Source organism: Ceratotherium simum, chromosome 23 (assembly GCF_057802395.1).
Source record: "Ceratotherium simum simum isolate JZ-2026a chromosome 23, ASM5780239v1, whole genome shotgun sequence".
NCBI lineage: Eukaryota > Metazoa > Chordata > Mammalia > Perissodactyla > Rhinocerotidae > Ceratotherium > Ceratotherium simum.
Window position 1 is genome coordinate 24,134,161 of NC_141922.1, and position 27,828 is coordinate 24,161,988.

General features: G+C 35.5%; 1 protein-coding gene across 1 annotated transcript in view; it reads left to right on the top strand.

The window, feature by feature from the left end:
- Positions 1-27,828, top strand: part of EIF3H (eukaryotic translation initiation factor 3 subunit H) — a 95,778-nt gene that overhangs the window by 23,935 nt on the left and 44,015 nt on the right. The gene's annotated exons all lie outside the window — the stretch shown is intronic.

Here is a 27,828-nt window from a genome sequence, read left to right on the forward strand (position 1 = left end):
CCAACTCCTCACTTTTTTTGCCTCCCCAGCCCCTGGCAGCCACCATTTTACTATCTGTTTCTGAGTGTTTGACTGCTTTAGATACCTCATTTATAAGTAGAATCATGCAGTATTTGTCTTTTTGTGACTGGCTTGTTTCACTTAGCTTAATGTCCTCGAGATTCATCCATGTTGTAGCAAATGACAGGATTTCCTTTTTTAAGGCTGAATAATATTACATTGTATTTATGTACCACATTTTCTTTATCCCTTTATCTGTTGATGGATATTTAGATTGTTTCCACCTCTTGGTTATTGTGAATAATGCTTCAAATATCTCTTTAAGATCTTGTTTTCAGTTCTCTTGGATATATACCCCAAAGTGGGATTTGCTGGATCATATGGTAATTCTGTATTTAATTTTTTGAAGAACTTGTATACTGTTGTTCATAGTGGCAGCAGCATTTCACATTCCCATCAATAGTGCACAAGTGTTTCAATTTCTCCACGTCCTCACCAACTCTTGTGTTTTCTCTTTTTGATAGTGGCCCTCCTAACGGGTGTGAGGTGACATCTCGTTGTGTTGATTTGCATTTCCCCGATAATTAGTGATGTTGAGCATCTTTTCATATGCTTGTTGGCCATTTTTATGTCTTTTTGGAGCAATGTTTATTCCAGTCCTTTGCACATTTTTTAGGGTTTTTTTTGTTGTTGAAGGAGTTCTTTATATATTCTGTATTTTAACCCCTTATCATGTATATGGTTTGTAAATATTTTCTCCCATTCTGTAGGTTACCTTTCACTCTGTTGATTATTTTCTTGGCTATGCAGAATCTTCTTAGTTTGATGTAATCCAGCTTGTCGGTTCTTGCTTTTGGTGTAATATCCAAGAAATCATTGCTAAGACCAATGTTATAAAGTATCTTCCCTATATTTTCTCCTAGGAATTTTATGCCAGTACTGTACTGTTTTGATTACTGTTGCTTTGTAATATGTTAGGAAATTAAGAAGTGTGAGGCCTCTAGCTTTGTTTCTTTCTCAAGACTATTTTGGCTATTTAGGGTCCTTTGAGGTTTCATATAAGCTTTAAGATGCTTTTTTCTATTTTTGCAAAAAATGCCATTAGGATTTTGATAGAGATTACATTGAATCTTTAGATTGCTTTGAGTAGTATAGACAGTTTAGCAATGTTAAGTCTTCCAATCCATGAACAGGGGATCTTTCCATTTATTTGTGTCGTCTTTACTTTCAGCAGTGTTTTGTAGTTTTCAGTGTACAGGTGTTTCACTTCCTGGGTTAAATTTATTTCTATGTATTTTATTCTTCTCCGTCCTGTTGTAAATGAGCTTGTTTTTTAAATTTTCTTTTCTCATTCCTTTTCTATGTAACTTTTAACTGATCACTTTAACTTTGATAAAATGTTACTTATTTCATTTGACTTCACATTCACATAGTACCTTGAACGTATAGATACAAAGTATATTCTTGCTAAGGTTAGTCCCTTGATATTTGCAATTTGGTCTACAAAAGTCGTTTTTTTAATTAAAGTAATACCTCTAGAAACTAACCAAGGCCATTTTATTCTAGGCCGTTGAGTATTTGCATTTTTAAAAACTTGTGCAGTGTGCTGTTTTTTTTTTTCTTTTTTTAAATTGACCAAGCTCTTCTTATTTCATCTGAACGACTGTAATATTTGTACCTCCCACAGGTTTAGGGTTGGCTTTTCTGTACAGTCCATTCTGGCAGCATTAGGATAATCTCTGTTCCTCTATTTACCAGCATATCTGGAGATGCTTAATTATATTTCAGTAATAACTATTTTTAGAGCTAGAAGACAAGGGGAGAAAACAAGGGATTGTTAACACAGTTTCTTTGGTTTATAAGTGAGGAGCCTGAGGTTCACTTGAAGTGACTTATTCAGTTACTGGGTTAGCAGCATAATTGGGAGTAGAATTCATTCTTGAACAGTTTATATTGTCATGCAGTTTTCTCAGGTAATTAATTTTACTTTATAAAATTCTTAATTTAGAATATGAGCAAAAAATAATGCTCAGTGCAATTATGATAAGTAAAGCAAAATGTATTACTAATTTTATTTCTTGATCATTGGATGCTAACTTCTCTTATGGCTTGAGGTAATTGACCATATGCTATTTCATTAACATATACTTTAAGAAGCTCATTAAGAAATGTTTTAACAACACTGAGATAAGGAGAAACTTCAGTTTAGCATTAAATAATAAAAAATTGCTGGGCATTGTGTGCTGTGTACCATATGTACATTGCCTGTAGTCATCATTACTCTGTACAGTTGAAGGTTTTCAGTCCCATTTTCCAGATTAGGAAACTGATGTTCAGTAAGACAAATAACTTGTCCAAAATCATTTAACTGGAAATTAGAAGAATAGAGATTTAAATCTGTGGCTGCCTGGTTCCAGATCCCTTGATTTTCCTGTTATATGGTGTTGCTTTTAATATTTTTGTTGTTGTTGTTGTTGTTGAGGAATATTCGCCCTGAGCTAACATCTGTGCCAGTCTTCCTCTATTTTGTATGTGGGTTGCCACCATAACATGGCTGCCAATGAGTGGTGTAGGTCTGTGCCTGGGAACTGAACCCAGGCCACCAAAGTAGAGGGCGCTGAGCTTAACCACTGCGCCATGGGCCAGCCCCTGGTGTTGCTTTTAGACACTTAGTGAAGTGGAAGCCAGTGATTAAAGAGTGCTGAGTAGAGAGCATCATAATTCTGTATCTGAAATTGCTTTTTGGGTAAAACAACTAAATTCATTTTTCTTGGTTTACCTTTAGAACATTTTCTCTTTTTCTTATACATGTGAAAAATCTAAGATAATCCCCTGTATTTTTTCATAGCCTCGTGTAGTAGTTTTGAATTTTAGGTTCTCACCTAATCCATTTATTTATCTGAATGGGCATTAGTATGTAGTCACCATTAGATTTTTATCAAAGCTAGATAAAAGCTAAATTTTCCCGTTATATAGGTATATCTTAGAATAGAGTAATCCTGCATGTTCATTATTTTAAATCATGCTAAAGCCTCGTTGTTTTGCTTACTGCTTTTCTGTTATTTTATGCCTGTTAAAACTAATATTTATTCAGGAAAAGATATTTTATTCTGCTTTCTACCTTCCATTTTACTTATGGAAGTAAAATACCAAATATTTCATAATTTTAATTACATGTTTTGAGTTGCTTAGGGGTTTTTGGCGGGGCGGGTTGGGGGGTGGTTTCCTTTGTTGTTGTTTTGGTGCCTGATGTAAAGTGGAGATTCCTAATCTGTGGTCCAAAACTGAAATGTTTTAAATCAGAGGTTGGCAAACTATGATTCCTGGGCCTGCTTTTGCATGTAAAGTTTTATGGAAATATTGTCTTGCCCATTTGTTTATGTGTTTTCTGTGGCTGTGTTCCTGCTACAGTGGCATAGTTGAGTAGTTGTGGCAGAGACCATATGGGCACCAAGCCTGAATTTTTTACTGTTTGGCTCTTTAAGAAAGTTTGACCATACCTTTTTTATATATAACTTTTTCTTGTTATTTTTCCTCATAAGAGTGAAGAATAAGGCAGTAGGGGTTTTTTCCATCATAAATTGGTAACTGTTTGTTTATTGTTTATTTTTTTTAGATGCTGCTCTTAACATTGACTCTGAGTCTAGAATGTATTGTGGGCACTGTAATAAAAGTGCTGTTATTATTGGGTGTTTGTTTCACTGGTGCATCTGGAAAGTATCAGAATAGGTAGTTTTTGCTTTAATTTTAATGCATTTTTCCTTGAAAAAAACCCCCCCATATTGAATTATTGATGTTTAGGGGAACTGTCTGTAGATAATGGGAAGAAAGGCATTCAATTCATGGTTGTAGATTTGTGACCAGGTGTTGTGGAAAGGTAATGGTATGAGGCCAGAAAACTTGGTTGGGAATTTCTGCTCTATTCTTAGGATCTGTGTGACTGAATAAAACTTCACATCTGAACCAGTTTTTCTGACTCTGTAATATCTTTAATTTAGCACATTTTAGTTGCTCACTTACTGAGTGCTAGAAACTAGCTAAAGGATAATTTTTTTATGTGATTAATTTTTGGGTTAGTGCTACCTTGGATTATGTTACAATAGGGTGATTCAAAACCAAGAAAACTGGTGTGGCATGAAATATCTCTTGTTTGTTTTTCTCCATAAATTCACATTTTGGTTTTGCACATGTGATAACTTTCCTTTGAGTGGTTTAAATCTTGATAAACTTTTATATTACAAAAATTACTTTCTAGTTGTAAGTAAGACAACTTGCTCATATTAAAGAATATATGCTTTTTTAAAAAATGGATAGAAAAACTCATATTAAAATTCCCATTAGGGGGCACTATTATCAAGCTTAGGAGAACTGGAGACTAATTTGTTTTCTCAGACATGCAACCCGAGGCTTGCTAAAAGGGAAAAATATTTTCATCTGATAAGATTCAGATACTGTTTTATACAACTGAATTCCTTAAATATGTTATAAAGTGTACTGAATTAAACACAGATCCAATAACTCACTGTTTTGTTTTTCAGCAGACTAAATCAATTTAATATTGCAGGTGATATAAGAAGCTTACTTTATTCTCCATCAGAGCCAAATCCATAATTTTCATATTTGGAGTGGACAGACTTTTTATTTTGCTCTAAGTCAGTCACAAAGGATGATCCTTGGCCTTCAAAAAAGTTTCTTTCAAAAATGAAGCGTGAAGACTGTATTTGAGTGTAACTACTAAAATGCAGTTAGGGGAATGAAATGATGCCTAACTTACTCAGACAGTGTTAACGTGTGCAGCATGTAATTACTGAAGTAATTCCACACATCGAAGTGATATATACACACACATAGCTTTTAGCTTTTTTGTTTATTTCAGGTACTTGAAAGTTATTTTCTTTTTTATTATTTGGTGTTAGAGCAAGAAACACTACTATAAAGTGTTATGCACAATTATTTTGTTATTTAAGCTCCCAAAAGAAAAGCAGTGGTGTAGAGTCTTAGACTTTTCAAAGGCTAAAATTTGAATTGGCAAAAATGTAATGAAAATAAAATGTATTCAGAGTAGTTTTTCACAGCATAGGTGTTATTTTTGTATCACCGGGTTCAGAGAGAGTAGGTGTGTATAGTTATATTATTTGCAATATTTTCTCCATAAGTAAGCCATAGTTTATGTTGGAGAAAACTCTGCTTAATTACTTGCTTCTCGAAGTCTCACTTTCCTTCTCTTTCTTCTTAGTTTGCCTGCAGCTTCCACCCAGGGCAAAACTGCTTGAAACCTAGCCGATGATTACTGTTTTGGCTTTGTATTGCTTTTGAGTTCAGGGAAGAGTTGAGTCAGGATAGAGAAAGCTTTTTGGATTTTTTAGACAGATGGGAACATTTTGTAAAAAGACATGATGTTTACTTATTTTGTATTATTTTCTATCTGTATGAATAGTCAGTGATCATTGTGATCTGTTTGACAGATTCATTTTTTTAAAAATCCTATTTCTTTTATTGTATTTTTTTTAAAGAGCTCTCTTGGTAGACATATTGGAAATATATATAGATGGTTTTAGAGTGTGTTTTGAAACCTATTGGAGAAGTAGGAGCGTATTTACTTTGTGATCTCAGATCATTAAGAGGAGGTATGATAAATGTTTCAAATATGTATCTCCGGAAAAAAAAAAGTTCTCAGTAATTCATTTCAGCATTTATCCAGCAAATTACATTGAGTGGGTGGTGAAAAAGATACCAAGATCGAAATCCTGGTTACTGCTTTGAAAGATTTTAAGTGGGAGAGACAAGTGTGTAAATAAAGAATTGTGAAACAGAGGAATTGATATAAGTCTAGAGTGAGGAAGGAAAAAAATGATGAGAACACAGATATAAGCTACTAATTCCTTTTGGAGGGTGACTGCACAGGGGAGACGAAGTTTGATTTTGTAGGTGGATGTCAGTTGCAATTTTAAGTAACTTTTAAGGAAGTTGTATCTTGTGAGTTTGTTCTAATTATTCACATTTCTCAGCCCTCATAAATAACACAAGCATCTCTAGAAATAAAGAAAAAACTATTTAATATATATTCAACTTGGCATCTTTATTGTTCAGAGATAATTATGTTCCTTGACAACGTTTTTCAAATTTTGTTGCTGATTTTGTATCCAGGTAGAGAAGTTATTTTTGATACCTTCACTCTCTTGGTACATAAAAGGGCTCCTGACAATAATTTAGTACCATGTTTATAAAACTTGGGACCTGTGCTATACTTAGCTCTGTTTAAAATGTTTAATAAATATTTAAATAAGATATTTAATACATTTTAAATATTTAATGCAATATTTCATATATATTTCATTTTAAATGAAACATTGTATAGGCAGGTAACTAGAGAGTATTTGTACATTGAATTATGATATAATTCTCCTGGGGTACTGATTTTTCTTGTTATTCATGGTAGTATTTTGAAAATGTCAAACCATTCACATTTAATGACTTATTGCTGAATATTCAGGGCAATAAACTTTAGATTATTGCTTACTTAAATTACTTCGATTGCTCAGAAAGCCTATGGTTTGTGATTTGAAACTAACTTAAAAACCTTAAACTTATTCTGTATGTTTAGTTTTTGGATTATTAAGGTGATTAGAATATGAATAAAATCCACATATGAAATATCAATCCCAATATTTTTATGCCTTTTTTGTTCTTTCAGTTTGAGTGTCTCAAGATTTTAAATACAGGAGTATGAGCAAAGGCTAGCTTCTTTTTAAAAGCTTGAAAAATATTTTTGCATTTACTTCATGTTTTAAAATTTGTTTTTTTTTTTCTTTTTTAAATGAGTTGAGAAACTTCTGTGCATGGAAGGCTATACTATTGAAAATGTGGTCAAGGTAAAAGATTTTTCTGCATGAAGAAATTAAAGCGCTTTACACTATACCTTCCCCTGGTCCCTAAAGCGTAAGTGCTATGGTTTGGAAAGAAGCCAAGTAAAACCTGTTCAAATTTTGTGCAGACTTAAAGTAATACTTTAAGATTTGAAAATTACAGGTGGATACAGTACTTAAATAGTATTTAAAATTCCTAAGTTTCCCAAGTCTAAAAATGTAATCCTCAAATTACTATTCGCAGTGGTTTAAGTTTTAATTAAATAAAAATTGTCTTACTTTTGAATCACAACAGCTTTAGGTATAGTTATTTGAATTTATTACTAAACTTTAAGGTAATAACCATTAAAAATGACCTGTTTTGGCACTAATTAAAATGTCAAAAAGCCACAGTTACTATGTGTAACCCAAGATCCTTGCTATTTCTGTTTTTCCAAAAATTGTCTAAACAACGCAGTTCAAGCTTGCTTCCTATCTTGCCCAGAAGCAGTACCTACCCAGCTTCACTGCCTGCAGTTAAATATGTTACCTGACGTGCAAGGTTTATAGATTGATAGATTAATTATAATTAGATCTGAAGTTTTGTTGCTAATACTGAGTTTTCCAAACTGCCTTTTACATTAAAAGAGTGATATCCTAGTAATGCCAGTGAAGTGTTCTGTTTTGTTTTATCTTCGTTTCTGTAGGTGAAATTTTCATAGCTCTTGAAACTGTTATCGGTTTGAGATTACTCTTCATGGCTTACCTGTTATCAGTTTCAGAGTGGTGTTTTCGTACCTTTATCTCCTTTTCACCCTGAGGATTATTTGCTGCCTTTTTTAATCAGTAATTTTTACTCAGTATATTTTAGATGTTTTCTGATGTATTTGAAAACAAAGGCAATATTTCTTTTGATCTAAATAACAATATAATGGCATAGCTTTATAATGAACCTGTATCTCCCCCACCCTCATCCCCATACATACTCACCCTTTGTTTTTTGTAACATTTAACCTACAGACATTTTAATACACAGACAGTCTTTCTTCCCTGCTTGATTGGGGAGAGCATCACAAAATTCTTCCAGTTGTCTTGGCAGAAATGTATCTGTCTTGTTTCTGTTCTGTCAAATTGGATAGGTGATGACCTTGTAGAGACATTGTTTGGTGCTGACTACTAACTGCCAACTAGTGACAGTGGCTATAAGAGTCCAGCAGCGGAGTCCTAGTTGGGGCTCTTTGGACTTGGGGCATGCCGCTAATAACCCCATCGGGCAGCAATGGCAGCAGCAGCAGTCGCTCCGCAAATACCAGTTGTCCTCGAGCTACTGTAGCTTCCAGGCTCATCTGCTCTCACTTTACCTTGTCTTTTGTGTTTCTTTCTTTATTCCTTTGTTATTCATTCATCAAATCAATATTTCAGTGAGAACTATGTGCCAGGCATTTCCACTGGCCCTTGCGTACCTACACCTCTGCTAAGGATATTTTCTGAAGTGTTCGTTATTTAAAGAACTTAGCTGTTCTAAGCAGTATATTTGACTGGAAGCGTGGGGAGAATTGTTAGCATATTATGTTAGTGAAATCAGATTATTACTATGAAGTAAAGATTATGTTACTGGTTGGGTGAAAGCGTCTAGAAAATATTTTTGTGTAGTTGAAGAATGACTTGGGTTTACAAACATATCTGCACATCTATACATCTCCAAGATGGCAATTCAAAGTGATTCCATTGTTTTGTAAAATAATTTTGTTCCGAAAAATTTATAAATTCATCATCTGTTTTTCATTTTTATATTGGAAATATTTTGTTTTTATTTTTGATCTCACTTGGTAGTGACTCCCAAAACTTGAAAGTTTCTCTGTCAATAATTTAATCTGTAAATAAATATATTCAGTTTTAAAAGTCTATTACCAAGACTCTTTTGGTAATGTGAATTATTTCTCCTTAATTTTAAAATTTCTCTTCCTCCTCCTCCTACCACTCCCATCACCACTTCCACCCTGAAAACAGTAGATAAAACAAAACATTGAAAAGATTCAGTACTAGAAGAGAGTGAAGGGTTGTATGAAGAGTGGCGATATAATAATACCTTAATGAGTATTAGCTATTTTCTCTGGTGATAAAATGAGGAATGGGATGGTATAGACATAAGGTAAAATATTAAGATCACTATAAGCCATATCTGGGTTACTTCACTGCTGCTTGAGGAGATATTTGACATGACTAAGAGTGAGACTGTGATGTTTTGTCAGAATCCAGATTTGTATTTTTTTCCAAATCATCTCCTCATCCTATGGCAGCCTGATAAAAAATTATAGCAGCCAGTTCCACATATATGGAAGTCATGTGTATACACATATACCATTATAGCTCTTAGTTGAGAAAATTTCTAAAATCATTCATATACAGATCTTGCAAACTTTCTGAAAGGCATAAAAGGAAGGAAATTTAGACTGAGTTCTGGCTAAAGTTCTAGTAAAGTTCTGGCTTGCTGCTAATTGTAATCATGGGTCTCTCTAGCCTCAGTTTTCACGTTTGCAGAGTGGATCACAACAGGAACTTTCGTAATTTTTTTAGCAGACAAGAAAATGAGGCCCAGAGAGGCCCAAGTTTAAAATGAGTGGCTAATCCAGAACTAGAAACCCCAACATGCTCATCTCATATGGAATCCATCACAATGTAGGAGGGTTGTCAGTAATCCCAGTATTTTGTCAAAATTATTATGCTTGAGCGATATAGATGCCTGCAATTATGACTTGTAGGCATGATGAATTTACTTCAAAGGCTACTTAGTGTTATCATTTACTATCTGTACAGCTGGAATAAAATGATTGTTGAATTTAACACTAGACATCAGAAGTTTCGTAAGTTTCTGTTTGTATACTAAGTATTAAATAAAAATAAAGGGCAATTCTAACCTTCAGGTCACCAGAAAATTGGTGGTAGTTGAATATATACAGTCAGTTCAGACACTCTAAACCCATTTAAATGCTGAATGTTAGCACAGCTTCTAGTATTTTGCTACCTGTCATGGAGAAACTAATTAAAAGTGTAGATTGATCTGGGTGGGTTAAGGGAGGAAAAATACTTTCTTATTAAATGCCATTGAATGCAATTACAAACAATAGTTTGAATAGATGGTTTAATTTGACTTAGGAAATCAGTCCTGACTGATGACACAGGAAGACTTTCTAGAATATATTGCTTTGCAGATGACTTAAACAGACAGTACTGATAAAGCCTGTCATGTGAATTTCCTTCTTTACTGAGTACACAGTATGGTTAAGTGGTATGTTGTGCAATGCCTCCAATCTGCTGTGACTGCCATCTGTGCAAGCAGAGTGAAAGAGAAGAGAGCATGGAAAGGAAACGGATCAGCTAGTTAGTTGTAAGGAATCTGTGTGAACACTGGGTGCCACTCGTGAAACACTGAGCAGTTAGTGATTTTCCTTTGTAACCAGAACAACTACCTGTCTATAAACTAGAGATGTACGAAACATACAACTCTCACAGTTCACGTTTTGGATGTCATGATACCTGTGGTTGAGTCCAACTAGAAAATCCAGGGACAGTAACCGTGATCATGCTACCTTTTTCTTGTTTTTCTCTATGTTTTGATATAATCTTTTTCCTGCTTCAGTGTTTGGCACAAATGTTGAGGTAGATTTAATATCCTAACATTTTTACTTTGCCTAAATAGAAGCTTTTTGGAAACAAATTATGCTATAAAACAAGTTTTCCGAGAAACATTTAAGTGCTTGTTAAAAAGTCAGTAAGGCCTATAGTTGGGAAAATTGTTTCATAATCTTACAAGTTGTAACTAACAGGGAACCATATGAATGATGGAAAAGTTGTGTATGGAGAAGAGGAATTGACTGACAGAATCTAACCGGTATACCTTTGTCAGTGGATAAATCTCTTATTTGAATCTGAGGTTTATAACTTGTAAAACAGTTCTTTTCGTGTATATATGGTTACCTTTTTGATGTAAACATGTGAGCCTTATAAAACTGTGTTAACCATGAGTCATCTGGTACCTCCTTAGGAATTAACATAACCTTATATAGACGACTAATAATACAAAGCCACTGTGGTTTCTGTGGTTTCACCAACCATGGCTCCAGTTCTAAAACATTTAAAATGAGACCTGCTCCTTCTTTTTAAATTCTTTTGGACAAAGAGTTGTCTTATCAGAAAACTGCAGTAACTTAAGCAGATCCATAACTGGGGGGAATTAATAACAGAAAGTTTTTGTTGACACCAGGAAGTAGATTAAATAGTGCAATTGTGGTAATGAGTACCATATATGATAAGCCTGAACCACCTGCATTTTATTAGGCTGCTTGATACTTTGATCACAATATTATTTCAAGGCTTGTCTATTTAAATTGCTAAGGTTTCTTGTTATCTTTGTGATTTAGACCATAATTTCTTTCACTGCAAAGAGATTTTTTTAAAAGAATTACTCTGGCCAAGCTAGAATTCTAGGAAGGTACAAGTTCAACAGCTAAGTGAACCTTAGAACGAGAAAACCTGTTAAACATAAAATGAAAATCTTGAAAGCACAGCAGTTGAGTATCAAGTTCATTTGACCTTGCTTCTCTTTAGCTTTTTGCATGGGTTGTGATTACACTTTGTTTATCATATGGTAGTGGAGCACTATAAGGATGTTTGGAATAATTCAATTAATTATCGTTTGATATAAATATATGCATTTAATTCATGTTTTGAGAATGTAGTGTTGCTATGGTTTCCCTTCAGCTGGTATTAAGTGGTTTTGATGAACATCTTTCAGAATTTATGGAAAGATTTTTAACTACTTCACCCATAATGAATGAATTATGCTAATCACAGAATTTAATTTGTTTGATAAATTGTCTTGCTTTGTCTTTGAACTTGAAATTTTAAACTTTAGTTATCCTATTAATATAGATGAATGAAATTTTTAGTCATCAAAATCAACAGACTTTCCTTCTATTAATTTTAGAAATAGTCTTTCATGGATAGTTAATGGTATCTTTGTTATGTAGTTAAGCAAATGTTTTGGCTTGGGAAAATAAATACTCATTTTGACTGGTAAGGGAGGACAGGGGAGATTTAATAATTTAAGATATTGTTGTCCTTAGCATGATAGTAATAATAATCATTATTAAGTGCTGTTTTGAAAATTTACATGTAAAATGCTTTGTACGTTTATTCATGTGCTCATTAATTTTCACTGTTTTGATTTTTGAATACTCTTAACAATTGTCATTTGGCTTGAAGTTTCAGTGTCCCACTGTAACTGTTAATCCTGATTAAGGGCTCTTAAGAATGTAATGACCTTTTTAAAATATATATGATTTGCCCTTGGCAGTGGAAGGAGTATGTGGAAGTGATAATCAACAGCCTTTTTGTTTTCCCTGATAAGACAAAGGAGAAAAGTATTGAAAATAGGAAAAAATTTGAACACTGGAAGCACTGCTTATACCAAGAGTTTGTAACATTCTTGTTTTTGAAAGTATTTTAAGTTTTAGAGATATGTGACTCATTGATTCAGGAAAGATGAACTCATAAAGAAGGCAGAGGCAAAGATTTAGGAACAAATTTGATACAAGCCTAGAAAAATGAGAAGATCTGTCACTTAGAGCAAAGACTTAGTTTAGGGGAATGGTCTGAAATAATGATAGATAGGGTCAGATTATGGAAGACTTTGAATGCTTGAAAAAGAAGCTTAGACTTGAAGCAGTTGTGTGTCATAATAGGTTCCCCAGCAGAGGTGTAATAGTATAAAATCAATATTTTGTGGCTACAGGTAGGCAGGAAAAACAGATGGATAATGAGGGTTTAAATGAAATGTGGGCAGTAGCAGTAAGAATACTAGAGAGAGATAGAAGAAATGGCAAAAGATTGAGTTCAAGGTTATACACGCATATTGAGGGTTTGACTTCGTGCATCAAATAACTTTAATATCTGACATATTCTAGAAAAATTAAATTCCTGCTTGTCATCCCTTTCCCTCTTGAATAGTTTGTAAAAAGCTCCTGTTCCCTGATAATAGTATACATGACAGTACATGTAGGCTGTTGATAACCAGTAGGGGAATTCCTGCACTTATAACAATACCAGCTTTACTAAAATATCAAATATTTAAGATTTTTCAATTCAGGGAACTGTTGGGGCCATTTTGAAAGTACATACATTGTTTGCAATAGTCAGTGTGATATAGATGTGGACTGATATTTTTAGGGCTTTCTTAAGGAGAGAGGATTTATCTTTATTATAAAGTTCCAAAGGACAGAACTAAGATCTACTAAAAATAGAAATGAGTGAAGTAAATCTTCCAACAGAATAGTCCGTTCATTGGTTGGGATTCCTTAGACAGTTGTGCCCTGTGTCTTAAGGATAGTTTTTGCAACTTGTTGGATTCATTCGTTCATTTAACAGATATTTACTGAGTGCCAGCTGTCTCTGGGACTTTGCCAGATATTGAGATCATGTAATGAACAAATGAAGGAGAGAGACATTAGACAGTTAACCGAACAAAATAATTAGAAGTTGTGCTAAGTACTATGGAAGAAATAAAAAAGATGCTTTAACAGGTGGTGCCCCACCTTAAACAGGTCCCTTCAGATAGTCTCTGGTGCAGAGGTATAGTCAGCTGAAGGATAAATTGTATTCAGCTGAAGTGAAGGATAAGCAGGAGCTAGCTGTATGAAGAGCCAGGAGTAGAGGAGAATCTCAAGCAGAGGCCACCCCTGAGGTGGGAATGAGCTTGGCATTGTTGAGCAACTCTCAGAAAGCTAGTCTGAATAAATCTGTCTGAATGGGAAATAAGGGGCTATGTCGTTCAGCGACTTATAAGAGGTTTGTTTTTTTTTTTTAATTATTAAGCAGCAAGAGACTATTGAACTGAAAAGTTTTAAGTTATATGTAGTAATCTAGTTGAATTGATGACTGTCATGTTCTTTATAATTCTGTGATTTAATCTAGGACTTTTCTTCTTGGTGTTAAACCTTTGAAATATTTATGGAAACTCAGCTTAGTGATTGGATTCATTGGTGGTAGTGTTTATTTCAAGAAAATTTATTTATGGCTACTAATAACCTTCATAAACAAGTTTGTTTGGAGTCTTTATTCTTTATTAAATTTTTTGTTTTGGAATAATTTTAAGTGTATTAAAAAGTTGCAGAGGTAGTACAGAGTTCTCTTATAGCTCTCCACCAGGTATTCCCTAATGTTATCTTCTTACATTACTGTGCTACATTAGTCTAACTAAGAAGCCAACACTGGTATATTACTGTTAACTAAACTCCAGACTTTATCCAGATTTCACCAGTTTTTCTATTAATGTCTTTTGCTTTTCCAGGATCCAATCCAGGATACCACATTGCATTTAGTTGTCATATCTCCTTAGTCCCCTCTGGTCTGTGACCATTTCTCAATCTTCCCTTGTTTTTCATGATCTGGGTAGTTTTGAAGAGTACTGCTTAAGTATTTTGTAGAATGTCCCTCAGGTTGGGTTTGTTGGATATTTTTTCATGATTAGACTAGAGTTATAGATTTTGAGGGAAAAACCCACAGCGGTGAAGTGCCCTTCTCATTATGTTCTGTTAGAGGATAGAATGACATCACTGGTGATGCTAACTTTGGTCACTTGGGTAAAGTGGTGCCTGATGTCCTTTTGAATTATCACACTATCTTGGAAGTCTTTGTAACTTAAGGAAACATTAGGACATGAATGTTTTGGTTGAAAAATTAGAGTTTTTCTCTTGGAAGAAACAACTGGAATCACTTTTCTCCTTGTACTGTTTATTCCTAATAGTTTAATATCTAAGGAACATGAGTAAACGTTGTATATTATATGCCTTAATATGTAACTTTTCATGCAGATTAAATGAAAATTTTGCTTTACTTATATACTATACCATCTCGGACATGCTATTGGGTACTAAATTCATACAGGTGGATTAGGATCCGTCTCTGACAGAATATGAATTAGATCTTGGAGAACATTCGTTGTAGCTCATCAGCACTTCAATATCAGGAATATTTTATACAGGAATTAACATTTCTCATGTGCAATGCTACACAGTGTTTTTGGCATAGTTTGTTTCTACTGCGAAGTGCCTTTTGTACAAAGGAACTCTCTGAACTTTTGCATGTGGAGTAAATACAACTTTGATGTCTGTCATAGAGTATACTACCAATGTGAGTGCTACATATTTGTGCACAATCTGTGAAATTATTTAAGTGATGAAGGAGAAAGTGCTTGAAATAATTTACTTAAAAATAGCCTTAAGTAGCTTCTGTGTTCTCTTTGGGATGTTTGAAACATTTCAGCTTTTAAAATATTAAGAAAATAGGAAAGGATATATTGATGTTTTAGGGACATTGCTTTGATTTCCCTTTTATGCAGTTGTTCTTAAATTTTTATTTGATTATTGACTCTAAGGATATCTTCCTGTTTGTTGACTAACCTTACTCTTCTGTGTATGGAATGAAACAGCCACTGTACATCAAGATTTTGCTATCTGTTAGTAATACAGATATTTTTCCTAGCTATTAGTAAGAATATAGCAGTAAGAAACTCTTTTTCCTCTTTTTAACTGAGAAAGATTATTAAAAAGTAAAAGGCTTGAGAGAGAGCAATGGTGAGGCAGTCTTCTTTGAGTGTTGTCATCGTCATCGTTATTGTACTGGCAATGATAACATTGCAACCTCATTTGTAATTGCTCTTATTGAGCACTTGTCATGTGCCAAACATCGTGGTGTTGAGCACTTGGCATGCATTCGTTTAATCCCCCAGCTACTTTATGAAGTAAGTACTGTACTGTTCCCAGGCAGTACATGGTGATGGCCAAATGGCTGATATAGGAAATGATTTTAGAAGAGGAAGTCACTTCAGCACTAGGTTGAACTAGTGGGATGTGAACTGGCTCTTGAAGATAGGTGGTGCTTGCTTCTCTCTCTGACTTTATCCTTCAACACTATTCTCAATTTTCCTCCCATTATGCCAGCTGTGCTAAACCACTTGTTGTTTCTCACCCAAACCACAATCTGTCTTGTTCCTGGATAGCGGGTTATCCTGTTCTCTGTATCCCCTTCCCCACCCCAGCTGATTAACTCCTCATATTTCAGGGCTCAGTTTAGATGTTATCCCCAGACCCCACACATGTATCCCCGAGGCAGGCCCTGGCTGCATGATCTCATGGGGCATGGGTCATAGGTCATATGTTTATTCCCTGATGGTACTTATCAGACTATATATATTTAAACCTCTTAATTTAAAATGATTTTAGATTTACAGAAGTTGCAAAGAGTTCTTGCATGCCCTTCACTCAGCTTCCCTTAATACAGTCATGTGTCGCTTAACAACAGGGATATGTTCTGAGAAATGCATTGTTAGGCAATTTCATTGTTGTGCGAACATCACAGAGTACTTACACAAGCCTAGATGGTATAGCCTACTACACATCTAGACTATATGCTACTAATGTTATGGGACCACGATCATATATGCAGGCCGTATTGATCAAAATGTCGTTAGGCAGTACGTGACTGTATTTACATCTTCTATAACCATGGCGCATTCATCAAAACTAAGAATTGGTACAATGCCATTAATTAAACTACAGATTTTATTTAGATTTCTCCAGTTTTCCCACATGTTCTTTTTCTGTTTCAGGATCCAATCCAGGATACCATGTTGCATTTAGTTGTCATGTCTCTTTAGTCTCCTCCAATCTGTCTTTTCCTGGTTTGTCCTGACCTTGACACATGTGAAAAGTACCCTCAGCTCTTTTGTCCGTCGTCTGTCAATTTGGGTTTGTCTGATATTTTCTCATGATTAGATTGAGGTTATAGATTTTTGGGAATAATATAGGTGAAGTGCCCATCTCATCATATCATATCAGGGGGTATATCATCTCAACATGTAACTTAGTACTGATGATATTAACCTTGGTCAGTGGTTTAGTGGGGGACTGCCAGGTTTCTCCACTGAATAGTTACTATTTTTCTCTAGAAGTGGGTCATTAAGTCCAGCCCATACTCAGGAGGGGAGTTAAGTTCCACCTCCTGGTAGGAGGAATATCAAAAAATTTCTGGAGATATGTGAAAAACACCCCAGTAATTAGTAAATATTTTGAGGACCATCAGACTATATCTTAATTATCTTTTCAGTTATTATTCACTTTTACTAGACTGGATGCTCCTTGAGCTCAGGGGCTGAGACTGATTTATTGTTTCCCTTGTCTGTAGAACAGTGGCATATGGTAAATGCTCAATTAAATATTTGTTGAATGGCTAGAACTGGGGGAGATTGCATACAAAGCTAAAGTAGTTAAACTTGATCCTATGGGTAGTGGAACAGTATTAACAGTGTTTGATGTGACAAAAAAATTAACTGTTTTAGTTTCCTTTGCTTTAATTTTGTTCGTGATCAAGGAACATATTCTCTAATTTTAACACGATATTTAGAAAAAGTATTTTTTCTTCTTAGCTTTGAAGGAGAACTGATTAGAGTAAAGCAATTTAACAAAATAAATTTAGCCCAGAAGTCTTATTTTATGATTAAAGATAGCTGGGTGAATGTTTTGAGCACACCCTATATTTAGAAAGATGGACTTAACTTGGGAAAGCATATAATTTCTAAGTAAATTAGCAGTGATAGAAAAATCCCTTCCCATTTCTCAAAAAAGGTGTTTAAAAGTACCAGTGTTATGTTTAACCTAGCCTTTGCATTATAAATGGACTCTCTGAACCCCAAGCATGCTAAATTTAACTTCCATATTGGATGCCAGTTTTACTTATGGATGCCCTTCTGGCTTCTCTTTAAAATATATAAATGTTTCTTTTTTATTTTTTTTAAAGAATGTCAGTTGATCCACTAGAAACAGGAACAATAAGCCATGCTTGCACTTGACTATTGACTTTTTTGCTAAGTAGTAGCTAAAAAGTGAAGAGGATTTTTCTTTAAGAAGAACTTGAAGACTTTACGAGATAGATAATTGATTTTAATTTTTTCTTTCAGGTGTATTGCCACCACCCCAGTAAGGATGAGTTTTCTCTCCATTTTTCCCTAGGCAGTTAAGCAGTTCTTGCTTCAGTGCCAGATTATCAGTGTCTATTTGAGACTGTTAAAATACTGTCTTCTGTTTGATTATTTCCATTTAAAAAAATCTACATTGTCATTTAGTTGGAATGAATATGAATGAATAGTTGGAAATGTAAATGAATGTCATCAAATCGGCATTTTTTTGTGGTTCATAAAATGATACAGTTGGATGATTTACGAATGGTGGACCTATAACTCAGTGGGTTTAGGCATACACACTCAAGTAAACGTGTGTATGTATGTAAAATTTATATATATAAATTCTTAACAGCCCACCTCTGTCCCTTGCTAAGAAGAGCCACTGATATTAACAATGTCTTGGGTCTCTTAGTAGAAAAAATCTTAAACAATGAAATTTAGGGGTTGGCGGCATTAAAGAAGTAGGAGTTTACATAAGAGATTAGGATTTCACAAAATGGGGAAAGGGGTTGGTGGTGGGGAGAGGTTTTGAAATAGAGGCTGTTGTGTGACCAAAGGACTGAGAGAGATGCAGAATATGTTAGAAGTTAGTCGTTTAGCTTCTGTTGCCTCATCTGTAAAATGGAGACAATTGATACCTACAACATAGTGTATTTTAGTTGTGACCATTTTGTTCAAGGGTTTGGTCTTTATACATTGACGGTGGGCAACTGTGAAGGCTTTTTTGTGAGTATTATAACAATGTTCAGATCTGTTCTAAGAAAAAATATTAAACTGCAGTAAGACCAGTTTGAGCATTGGTGGTGGGAATGAGGGAAAGGTGTATATGAGAAATTAGAGTAAAAGGGTAATTTGCATTAATGAGTGACAGCTAACTTGACTTATAGGCTAGGCTTATGAGGATCTGGAAAATTGCAGCTTAAACTCAATTTTGAATGAAATGTATATGGTTTAGTTCTTTGAATAATCGGCTACATTAAATTTATTTTATATCCGATTGATCAATTTGTTAAAGCTATGGTAAAAATAATGGCTGTTATAATTATTTCGTATGTGAAATCATAGCTACCTAGTAGCCATGATAGTGGCCCTCTGTTTTAGTGGGCGAGTCATAGGCTCTGGAGTTCTGGAGTGAAACAGACGTGCATTTGAATCTGATCTATCTAGAGTATGGTAATATCGTTTACCCTTTAGGGTTGTTCTGAGGATTAAGTAAGAACGCATGTAAAACATTAAGGCAGGGCCTTAGCTCGTAGGGAACACTTACTGAGGAGTGGTAGATAGTGTTGTTATTTTTCACCAAAGCACAACTTTGGGTGCATTTTGGGTACAATTTTGGGTTCGTTGTATGCCTGGAGGCATATGAAATATCTAGGGTGTATCTCCCACTGTAGCATAATTTAACTTAATCAATTGAGATTATGCTTATCAAATTTCAAGATCAAGCCTTATTGAGTAGACTAATTTGCATTGTATAATTCAAAGTAATCAGGGCAAGTTGAAATTTAGATTTTTAAACAGTGTGATATTTAATAGGAACAAATAAAGGTTTAGGCCCTGAGGGAAGAAACATAAACCATTACTAATTCAGTGTGAGGAGGACAGGCTCAGAGGTTTCTGGTAAAGTGGGTAAAAAAATAAGTTTGTAACATGATGCAATGGGATCCTCACATCTTTGTAATGGCTTTAAGGAATAAGGAGAGTGGCTTGAGTACAAACAGAAAAGGTTGTGGTCACCCCTACAATTTCAGGTTAATTCACAATCTTACTTTCCTGGTGTGTAGGAAGGTATTTATTTATTAGTAGTAGAACGGAGGAGGAAAACCAGCAAATTTGCCAGCCTTTGGGTAGGTGAAGGCAACAATAGGTCTTCGGTATCCCATATGCATGCAAATAGGCATGCGTTTTAAAAAATATATACTTTTCTAAAAACCTAAAAATCTATCCTTTATTATTATTTTTTAAAAGTTTCATCCGGGTTCATTATTTCCCTTGGGGTGATCTGCAACTCCTTGGTAAAGCCATGGTGAGACTGCTACATCTGAATGTATTATATTGCTGGGAGTTTTGTGTCCTAGCCTTTTTTATTTGGGTGTGTGTATTGCCTTAACTGTTTTTGTTTTATTTCATTTGTTTGTTAATTTTCTTTTAAAAAAAATTTGGTCACTGTGCTTTTCATTCTGTTTTTGGAGCAAGGCTGTTCTGCCTTATATTTTGTATTCAAATTTATACTTCATCAATTTTACCCTCACAAATTATTTTGATTTTTTTCCTCAGGAAGACTAAGCATGGTACAAGGATTAAATATATGAGTATATAATAGAAATTCAATATTATGCTAACAAAAAAACCCTGTATTGTAAGTATTCTGAAGCCCTAGTCATTGAACCCTGTATTTTAGACAGAAATGAATTGTTTTAGAAACAATTTGTATAGTGCTTTGGAATCTGATCCTTGATGTTTTATGAAATATGCCTATCTTCTTTCAAGTCTTAATCATTATTCCTAATTATTAACTATATTATAGAGCTAGAAAACTTTGAATAGTGTCAGGAAAAACCATTTCCAAGTATTTTGGGGAATTTTCCAAGTGCTTAGGGATGCTTTGAAATTTTACAAGTATTCTATTTAAAAAATTTTCAATTTTTTTTGTGTGTGTATATATATATATATATATATACACTCATGGTTTCCTATTTTATCCAACCGGTTACTATATGTTACTATCACTATTTATTTTGACATTGATTTCATCCCCAGTTTGATCAGTAGTATCTCATTTAAGGTAGCTGTCTCCTTTTGCAATGTCACCATCAATTATTTGAGCGTTTCCTTGCTCTATGGCATAACACGATGTTCCAGGCTTATTTTGTAATTTCCCTGTCACAGCTCTGGAATCAGTCTTTTCTCAAAGGAGCCCTATATCTTCCTAGAGAAGAATGGTATTTAGAAGACGAGAACTGAGCCTTGAGTGCTCATTGCTATTGGAGTATCGTTACTCATAAGCTTTTAGAGCTGACAGAGCTAGGGAGTATATGTATGCAGGTACACAAATAACACACAGATAAACATATTTACATCTGTACTTCTGTATTTATCTATATTGAAAACCGTGAGTTCACACTGAAACCTCCAACTCCAGTGCACTGCAACAGAGTTTATTCTAGTTTTCTCCCTTTCAATATTTGCAACTCCCTTCTCTCACAGGGAAAACAGTGGCCCATGTTATTCTTAATACATTTACTTATTTGGTTAATTTCTCCTTTATGTAATTAATCTGTCTCTACAGTCACACCTTTTCCTGTGCAGACGCCCTCCTCACCTTGCTCAGGCTCTGGCTCCACCTTCCATCCCCATCCCCCATGCCCATGATGCCTTCCTCACCCCACTTCGGCCCCGTTACACTATGCCAGACCACTCGTCCACGGGTTGCCCTGCATTCCTTACAGACCTGCTCAAATGCTGACTCTCCATGCTGTGCTTCTTCCCACCTCCTCACCTTCCTCACTTTACTGAGTCTCTGACTCCCCAGGCCAGCCACCTTGTTGTGAGGCTACCTTTCTTATGCTGTTTAGGCTCAGACACCTCCTCACCTGCTTGGGCTCTGTTGTAAGAGGTTCGATGGATTCGATCGGAGACGTAAAGAAACTTTCCAACCCAAACGAATGGACTGAATGTACACTTTATTATATAGGGAAGGGTAAAGGCAAAAGTTAGCAAATAGATATGGAGAATACAGGAAGTAGCTATATTCAAAGAAACATCAGACCGGGTACTTATAACATCCAAATAAATCAATAAAAAGAGGAAACAACATCAGATCTATCGAAAAGGAAACATCAGACCGACCCAAGGAAAACAACATCAGATCCACCGAAAAGGGAAACATCAGATCAGGTACTTACAGCATCCACGCCCTTACGCCTGGGAGAGTCCCTTTCATTGACACTGCTAGGTGGGAGTGCCGATCGAAAGAGGTCCTGGGCAAGGCGTCCCCCCCCACAGGCGAGACTGTCACCAGGCCCCAAAGTTTCAGCAGCTTATATAGTATGAGTAATCTCGAGTTAGTTTTTGCAAAGTAAGCATTTGGTGTTCTCATGCACAAATGGTTATCAGTTGTGTACGTGCGTTGAGCCCCTTGTCTGTCGTCCCAGCCCCGCACTTGTATATGTGCGCTGAGCCCCTTGGCTGTTGTCCCAGCCCGGCACAGATGGCCAGTCCATCCCGGGCCATGACGCCCAAAGAGTCTTGTAATCTTACAAATTGGAACTATCTCTGTGGGAGAAGGGCCAGTCCCTGGGAGAAGGGCCAGTTCCCATCACACAGAAAGCAGCTTTATATTCCTTTGTGTGCTGGTGACTGTGGGTCCATGGAACGGCCAAACATGGCTATACTCATGTCAAGACAGGCTCCTACACTCTGCTCTGGCCGTTGCACACCCGCCTACCCCTACCCCCAAGCTGTGGACGTTTTCTTTAGAAAAAATGTATCTGTGCGCAGTTAGGCATGAGAATTTAGGAGGTTGACACTAGTTTTTAAGACTTTTGCAGTAGATGAGATTTTATTGCTGTTTGGCAAAAGTGTGGGCACGATTCTAAATAGAGGAAGCATGAAGCATGGAGAGAAACTTTTATTTACTCATTCCCTGTTACTGTATTGGAATAAATTTCCATGAGTCAGTTTTAGCTGCTGCTTCCTTTTTTGAAGATGGAGCTAACTATCTGTATCACATAGTATCTCTATCTCATCTGAACATCATTTAGTTTTAGGGAAACTCTTTTAAGGAGAGGTTTTAGAAGTACTTCTCAAGAATATTTATTGTACATTTAGGTCAAAGATTTCAGTGTAATAAAAACAAAAAAATGAAATCATGAAAAAACTAAAAACGAGTGGATTAATATGCAGTCTCAGATTAGAGTTCTTTGTCATACGAAGACATTTCTTTGTATGACACAGAACCCAGAAGGCATAAAATAAATGGTTGATGGTTCAAAAAATAAAAACATCTTAGTGAAAGAAAATATTTGCGATTCAGCATTGACAAAAGGCTGATTTCTTAATTATATGAAAAATAGGTTTTTGTTTTTTTTTTTTGTGAGGAAGATCAGCCCTCAGTGAACATCTGCCAATCCTCCTCTTTTTGCTGAGGAAGACTGGCTCTGGGCTAACATCCGTGCCCATCTTCCTCTACTTTATATGGGACGCCGCCACAGCATGGCCTGACAAGCAGTGCGTGGGTTCGCACCCGGGATCCAAACCTGGGCCGCCAGCAGTGGAGTGCACGCACCTAACTGCTATGCCACCGGGCCGGCCCCTAAAAAACAGTTTTTACACGTCAAATGAGGGGAAAAAAGAAAAGAAAGAAGCCACTGGAAACAATGGACCAAAGATGGTTCAGACGGTTCACGGGAAAAGATATACAAATAGCACTTAAGTATCTAAAAATGTGCTCAACCGTGTTCTTAATGAAAGAAATGCAATTTAAAATTACAACAGAGGGCCACCATGTGGCGTAGCGGTTAAGTGCGCGCGCTCCGCTGCTGGCAGCTCGGTTCGGATCCCGGGCGTGCACCGATGCACTGCTTGTCAGGCCATGCTGTGGCGGCATCCCATGTAAAGTGGAGGAAGATGGGCACAGATGTTAGCTCAGGGCTGATCTTCCTCACACACACACAAAAAATTAAAATTACAACAGAATGCCAATCTTTGCTCTTCAGATTTGCGAAGTTTGAAAAGTTTTATAGCACATTGAATTTGACAGACACTGTGTAGGTAAACAGGCATACTCATCCATTGCTGACGGGAGTTAAATTGGTACAAACTTTGTGAAGAGCAATTTGCAATATCAAAAGTGGAAATGCTTGCTCACAATTCTTTGCCTTGCAGTTTCACGTAAAGGAATTTGATTTACACGTCTCCTTACCCCATATGTGAAGTGATGTACGAACAAGGATATTTATTACAGGAGTGTTTAAGATGAAAAGGTTGAAATAACTTAATACCCACCAGTAGGAGAATGGTTAAAATATAGTATATCCATTCAGTAGGATGCCACACATCTATACAGAAATATGGAGAACTCTTTATGAACAAGTGTGGAAAATCTCCCAGATGTATTTTTAAGGGAATAGTTTTTTTTTTTTGAGTATGCTACCATTTTTGTTGAAAATATGTGAATCTATGTATCTTTATGTCTAATAGGCTTGTTTATGCTTAGACTACCTCTTGAAGGATACATACATGAACTAGAAAGAGTGGTGATGTCTGAGGGGCATAGAAATGAGAAGACTTTTCACTTTATACTTAGTGCTTTTGAAATGTAGATACATGTTACTTAGGGGAAAAATTATTAAATTAATATATGTACACAAATAATTTAATCTTAATTTTATATTGACCTACTCAGGTGTTAATGCTCGCAGGCTGTTTCCGTGATAAGTTACTGCTTAGTGTCTCTCTTCAGTGTAAATGACTTTCCAGTAGTTGGTTGCTCATTATTTTGAGCCTGTGCCTTGGGAGGAAGGGTTCAATAAATAAAACAAATTTTATATAAAAAATATAAATTTGCATTTAAACTGCACTACAGTGGACTCTTGACATTCCCCGATTTATCGTTCTTTCTTCCAGCTTGGGGTCAAAATGTATACTCATTTAGTGAATTGGCCTAACAGGCTGCCCAGTTCAGCATATCAGTGCAGCAATGTGATTCTTTATTCATTAACATGTTGTGGGTGATGCCATTTGGAAAGTGATTAAAACTTTGTTTATTTATGGAAAAAGTGGCCCTGAAAATAGCCACCCCTCACTCTTAGGGAGGCTCTTCTTTTAAGCTATTACTTACAGTCATGAACAAGCAGTTACTAAAATTTGCTGTCTAAATGATGCTAATTTAGTTATAAGATTAAAAATGTAGTTTCTCCAAAATTGAACATTCACTATATTTTTGGTTATACTTTAGCTATATTTGGTTATGTGACATAACCAAATTTAGTACTTTGACTTCATAATATATTCTTGCATCATTGTTACTGAAGGCCAAAAACTTACCTAGTGTTCAGGAGACTACATTTTTGTTTAATTGTGTGCTTTTCTGGACATGAGCTTTGAGGATTTAAAGATTTGGGCCTTAAGGAACCTTCTCTACAGAGTTAGTTACTTTGGCATATAAATTAAATTCATTTTATTCCTGGGTAGAAAGAGATAAGCAGATAGTATGCTATTGACATAAAGATAAAATTAATTTAAGCTTTATGCCAGATAGAAGAATTTGGGATTTATTGAGAAGGTAGAGACTATAAAAACCAGCTAAAGACCTACTGTTCTCTTAGTCTCTCTTAAATTTGATATTAAACAACTAATATTTTAGCTTAGAGAATAAGTTTATTACACATAGTATTATGAACACAGCATTTCTAAATAAATGTCTCAGTGCTACAATATAAGATGAAAATGCAATGGAGGTGTCAGGAAAAGGATTTCTTTTTTGAAGGACAGATTATACTTTTCCCTGAGTCCTCCTTAATTGTGCTGTGGAACCTTGTCTTAATTCTTAGTCATTTATTGTGCCAAAACATTCTCTAAATGTTTTAGCTAAGTTCCAGTTAGGTTAGATTTTAAAGCAACACATTTACTTTTAGTCAAAGCTGATAAGCTAGGTGGTCTTTTCTGTAAATTAGAAGACTTAATTAGTCCTTACTGTATTGATGCTTTTTTTTTTTCTTTGGTATAATCGAAGTCCTGGAAAAAGTATGTAGTTTGTACTTTTGTAAATCTAATAATCTTTTCCAATGAGAATTTGCCATTAAGAGGAATCTTGGGTAAGTCTTTATAAAGAGAATGGTTCTTTCTTCCAGTTTCTTTTAGTTTATTTCATATTTTTGAAATCATGGTAAACTTTTATTGGATATAGGGAGCCTTGCAGAGTGCTTGCAAAATTATGTGTGTATCTTTCTATGCTTATCCCTGTAATCTATTAGATTTTGTTCAGTCCAGTAGATAAAGAAGATGGTGCCAGAGTGGGATCCTAAGGAGGATGTCTTAAGAGGTTGTTAACCTAGAAAGCAAGACCTTATCTGCTGGTGTGAAAAAGTGAGCATTGGGAAGAGGGAATTTCATATTAGTGATTTTACTAGCTGTGAGAAAATCTCTGTTCCAAGAGGAATAACATAAAAAGTAATTGTGTCTAAAATACCAAGGCTTAAAATTGAAAATAGAAACTTTATGCATCCCTCTCCCCTTTTTCTAATTAAAAGGGCGTTTCTTGGGGCCAGCCCAGTGGCGTAATGGTTAGGTTTGCACCCTCTGCTTTGGTGGCCTGGGGTTCACGGGTTCATATCCTAGGCACGGACCTACACACTGCTCATCAAGCCATGCTGTGGTGGCATCCCATATGCAAAGCAGAGGAAGATTGGCACAGATGTTAGCTCAGGAACAATCTTCTTCAAGCAAAAAGAGGAAGATTGGCAACGGATCTTAGCTCAGGGCCAATCTTCCTCACCAAAAAAAAAGGGGGGGGCGTTTCTTTTAGGTTTTAAAAAAAATATTAATTTATTAATATTATATGTAGTTCGAGCTTCCTTGTGGTGGTGTTTTGAGGCAAAATTCAAATGACTGAAAAATATAGTATGGCAGGCAGGAAATGCAAGCTTATTTAGTACATTTTAAACAATCAAAAGAAAGAACACTTGAGAGTACGTATATTTGGAGTGTCTGTGGGGCTTTTTTTTTTTTTTAATTATAATTTTTATTTATTTATTTATTTTCCCCCAAAGCCTCAGTAGGTAGTTGTACATCATAGTTTAACATCCTTCTAGTTGCTGTACGTGGGACGCGGCCTCAGCATGGCGGGAGAAGGGGTGCATCGGTGCGCGCCCAGGATCCGAACCCGGGCCGCCAGCAGCGGAGCGCACGCACTTAACCGCTAAGCCACGGGGCCGGCCCCCGTGGGGCTTTTTAAGCACATCTTCCGCCCTACCAAAAGCTAGGTTTGTAGGGGTTGGGGGAGTGAGTCAAAACCAAAAGGTAGCCTTTTAGTCGTGAATTGGAGTCTGCCGTTAGCACTGTTAGCAGCATTTCATTCAAAGTGTAGTATGTATATGTATCATGGGTGCAGTGTACAAATGTGTGGTTATTTATAAATGGAAAATGAAAATTATTCTTATCTTTCCCAACTTAATAGTTTAACCAACATTTGCTCTCATTAGGAGGTGCCATCAAACTTAGCAATGTAGTAAACTGCATTTACATTAGGACTACTATATGCCCTCTTGATCAAAGAATACTGCTGGGAAACAACATTTACTGGAACAATAAACATTGGGGTTGAATGTATTCTCAGAGATACAGCACTATCACTGATTTTGGTGAAAATTACTATTGACCTAGCCAGAATATGTGTTCATATTGCTCTCACATTTTACTTGATTATCAGAGCCTTTAATGTGTTGAGAATAAAGGATTTCTTATTCATTTGCTTGATTTAGCTAATATATTTAAAGCATTTTCTATCTGTTTTTACTTTTCTCTTTATTTTATTTAAAATGAATACAGAGAGCAGAACTAATCTTTGAATATTTGCTATATCTAATTATATTAGACATTTTTCTTCTACAAACAGAATTATAGGAAAAGTAGTTTATAATTAGATCCCAATGTAAATCAGCCTAGAAATGGTAGTTAGGGTCAGAGTGATGTTGTAGCAGTCTGGAAGGATTAATAAATCTAGTACTCCCTTTCCTAGGCTTACAAAGCTCCTGTAGCAACCTTTCAGTAAATTGTCTCAGCTCAGTTAGAACTTCTTTTCAAACCTCTTGTTGTTTTTTTTTCCTAGTATATTTCCAGCAAATGCTATTATTGGTGGAGGAGAGGGATAAAGGAAGAGTGGAGCTGTTTTTCTTTTTAATTGTATTAGCCCTCAATCTGATTGTTTTAGATTGCTGTATTTTCAGCAATAGAGTGACTTCAGTA